Raw genomic sequence first — 4,422 nt, forward strand, 5'->3', positions numbered from 1 at the left:
TGAAAGCTCTGCATTGCTGCAGAGGTCATGCTGGAAGTGTGGAGTCTATAGCTGTTGATAGCTCAGGAACTGAATTTTGCAGTGGCTCCTGAGATAACATGCTAAAGATCTGGTCAACAGTCCCAATGGATGAAGAAGATGAAATGGAAGAGTCTACAAATCGACCAAAAAAGAAACAGAAAACAGGGCAGCTGGGCTTGACAGGTACTCCTATTGTGGCCACAAGGAAGCAGTTTCCTTGGTTCTGTGGTCAGATACTGAAGAAATCTGCAGTGCCTCTTGGGACCATACGATTAGAGTGTGGGATGTTGAGTCTGGCGGTGTTAAGTCTACTTTGAGGGAAATACAGTGTTTAATTGTATTTACTATTCATCACTTTGTAAACGTTTAGCATCTGGAAGCACAGATAGGCATATCAGGCTGTGGGATCCCAGAACTAAAGATGGTTCTTTGGTATCGCTGTCCCTGACCTCCCATACAGGCTGGGTCACATCCGTAAAATGGTCTCCTACCCATGAACAGCAGCTGATTTCGGGCTCTAGATAATATGGTCAAGCTGTGGGATACAAGAAGTTGTAAGGCTCCACTCTATAATCTGGCTGCTCATGAAGACAAGTTCTGAGTGTAGACCGGACAGACACAGGGTTACTTCTGAGTGGAGGAGCGGACAATAAATTGTATTCCTACAGATACTCACCTACCACTTCCCATGTAGGGGCATGAAAGTGAATGATAATTTGGTTCTGGAGATGTGTTCAGTAACTGAAATCGGTAGAGAATCATTGGATTACGATGATGCAAATGTAGAAAGCTGCCTTTTAGATGAAATTTAATGTAATATTTTCATCCTTCATAATAGCTAACGTATTTTTCTCTCTTATTTTTATTTTGTATTTAAGTATTATAGTTTGTGCTTACTATAAAGTATAAAGTGTGGCTTGTGTTCTCTATCCTATGCAAACTCTTGAAATTAAATTGAGTTTTTAAATTTCTTTTTAAAAATATCAGTTTGAATTAGGATTTGATTTTGAAATGCTAAGAAAGGATGTATTCAAAATAGAGTAGTTAATTGTCCAGATTTTTCTGTTAGCTCTTTATAAAAAGCATCTAGAAAAGACTAATAAAAATTTATTAGCAAAAAAATTAGAAATACAATTACCTTTTGGTAAAATAAGTGATATTTATGAGAAAATAAGACTTTGTAGGTATTCAGAACATTAAAAATGTAAATGTTGCCAATGTATTAAGAATTGAGATATTTTAAGTGAAGCAATTTATGTTAAAAATGTCAGCCTTTAAAAATTTCATGTAGATTTTACTGTAATCAGGAATCTCCTCTCTCCCTAATCTGTCCTCACATGTAGATGAGAATACATTCTTGAGGCAAAATCTTTCAGTCAGTATTAAACATTTACAAATTTTATGATATCATTAGCATTTATATTTATGTATAGTGTGTATATACAAAATATTTAAAGCAAATATCTTTTTTTTAATGTGACTTCCCTCTTTAATGGATTGGTATTTCTCAAGCAAGGCACTTATGACCTTTTGGTAACACGTGGGAAATCAGTTTGGTATCATCATTTGATTGTAATACAGCATATCTCAAATGATGTTTCTGTCTCATGTAGATTTTACCGTAATCAGGAATCTCTTCTCTCCCTAATCTGTCCTCACATGTAGATGAGAATACATTCTTGAGGCAAAATCTTTCGGTCAGTATTAAACATTTACAAATTAAAAAACAATACGTATCTTTTTTTTTTGGAGAGGTTTTTGCTATAGGGTGTGTGCGCTCACCAGACAGACAGAGAGAGACAGAGAGACAGAAAGCGAGAAATCACCCCCTGGGGGGATGGCCACGCCGTAATCCCTTCTCCTCCATTTTCCTCTCGGGATCTTGGGCACGCACGCACACACGCCCAGCGTGAGTTTTAAGCCACCGGGTCCGGGACTCGAACCGCAGTCGACTACGTAGGAGTCCAGCGACATAGCTATTATGCTAACTGCTGGTCTCCAGGTATCATTTTTGTAAGTGTAAATAAGTAACATCATTGTATTAGTGCATACTGTTACAGTAAAATATTTGAAGAACTGTGGTGTTTTGAGTAAAACTTTCTTCCTTTTTTTTTTTGGAGAGGTTTTTGCTATAGGGTACGTGCGTTTGCCAGACAGACAGAGAGAGACAGAGAGACAGAAAGCGAGAAATCACCCCCCAGGTGGGATGGCCACACCGCAATCCCTTCTCCTCCATTCTCCTCTCGGGATATTGGGCACGCACGCACACGCGCCCGGCGTGAGTTTTAAGCCACCGGGTCCGGGACTCGAACCGCAGTCGACTACGTAGGAGTCCAGCGACATAGCTATTATGCTAACTGCTGGTCCCAAAACTTTCTTCTTTTTATTTTTTTTATTTCAAAACTTATTTATAAATACTAACATCTACAGAAATTTTAAAAGTGTAATACAATAAACATCTATAAACTTACCACTTAGCTTCATCAGTTGTAAACACTATCACATTTGCCTTTTTCTTTATTTAAATATATAACTTTTTGCTGAATCCTTTGCAAATAAGGTACAGCTATCGCAAAACACAGGAACTACAAAAAATTCTGTGGAAAGATGAATCAAAGTATGAATTTATTTTGGGGCAAAAAGTTTTGACATCCATGCTTTTACATGATACACATTTTCTGTGAGCGTTCTCAGGTGCTTCTTACACTTTCACACTAAAATATTTAAATGTTCAACCTGCATCTTCCAGGAAAAAGAATATTCTTTGTAACCACAATATCACTATAAAACCTCATAAAATGAGTACTTCTTATCATCCATATCTGCTCATATTCAGATTTCCCAAGTTATTTTCAAAATGTGAAGATCTTTGTTTCTGGGTCTAGAACCAATCAAGTTTTATTGCATTTTGTTGTATATCTCTTTGAAGTCTTTGAATTTAGATTATCCCCTGCTCATTTTGTCCTTGGAGCATTGTCTTTGAGAACAGAACTATTGTACCTAACTAGGCTACAGACATACTTTCGTGCTTAAAAATAAACATTTTCCAGGGACCAGCAGGTGGCGTAGTGGTTAAGATGCTAGATTTCCACATGGTCAACCAGGGTTCAAGTCTCGGACCTGGCAGCTCAAAAATCACACTGGGCGCACATGTGTGTGTACCCAAAATCCCAGGAGGAGAATGGGGGAAAAGGGATTGTGGCATGGTCATCCCCTCTGGGGTGGGAGGGAGTGATTTCTCACTTTCCTTCTCTCTGTTTCTCTCTGGTGAGCACATGTATCCTATGGCAAAAATGAAAACAAGAAAACAAAAGGAGAGCAATTTGAAAGAATTCAACTTAGATTTATTTCTCTAAAATCATTGATATTTTAAAATTTAAATATTGAACATAGATTTGATGTATTTCTCCTTTGGGTAATGACAGTTATTGTCATTAACACTTGCTGAATACTTACTGTAAGTTCACTGTTCAGATTTTTTTACACAATAATTTTGGGGTGTGGTGGGGTGGGGTGTAGAGAGGTGAGGAACTGACAAAGAGCACTGAGTAAATATAAAAAAATCTGTTTTATGTGGGTACTGCCAGAAAATGATTAGGCTCTACTGAAGCTATCAAGAACTGGGAAGACCTCGAAGGAGAACAAGATAGCCAGCTGTTTCCCCTCTACTTTTTATTTTTATTTTTAAATTATTGTGGTTTGGCTTTTAAAGATGCAGAGCCCTTGCACCTTAGGATTTCCCAAACCAGTTTATTACTGCTGTTGAAAAGCCATCCTGGGATAGAACTCACCCTAGTTGGGAGAAAGGAAAGTGTTTGCATCTTCAAAGGAAGGTGCAGTCACTTCTGTGGCCTTCTCAGATGCAATCAGCATCATCAGCCTTAAAACTTTTTTTTTGGAGTATAAGTGATCTCATGAAGCAGGAAAAGTAACTGCCCTGTTTGTAGTTCATAAAATAATATCTAGCAAAATACATGGAGAATTTGGGCTGTAAGTGAAGGAATAGTAAGAGGAAATTTAGTTTGATAGCCCTAGAAATAAAAAGTTTCTCTGTTTCAGAATTACTCACAGTTTTCAATATGATTTATCTTTCTGTCTGTTGGAAATGTCTTTAAAAGAATTCCTAAAGCTGCATGAAAATGTAGAAAAATCTCTTTTATGAGAACATTGTTTTTAAAAAAAAGCTAGGTCCTCAGACCTTGGGAGCGCTTAAAGCCATTCCACCCAGAGAATCATATAGTTAAATAATACTCATGTAACTATTTTCTCTTGGCTCATACTCTCTCTCTCTTTTTTACTCTTATCAGATGTAAAATAAAAAAGAAAACATTAAACAATTTCATTTGGTTTGTTGGATTTTATTATTCAAAGTTTCTTCATTAAAAAACAAGTCACTGAAGT

The 4,422-nt window shown here is 37.0% G+C and overlaps 1 pseudogene; it reads left to right on the forward strand.

Moving 5' to 3' along the window:
* LOC102472854 (ribosome biogenesis protein WDR12 pseudogene) overlaps positions 1-950 on the forward strand; it is a 1,572-nt pseudogene extending 622 nt beyond the window's left edge.
* The last annotated feature ends 3,472 nt before the right edge of the window (positions 951-4,422 follow it).

The sequence above is a fragment of the Tupaia chinensis genome, unplaced genomic scaffold, assembly GCF_000334495.1.
Source record: "Tupaia chinensis unplaced genomic scaffold, TupChi_1.0 Scaffold144952_1, whole genome shotgun sequence".
NCBI lineage: Eukaryota > Metazoa > Chordata > Mammalia > Scandentia > Tupaiidae > Tupaia > Tupaia belangeri.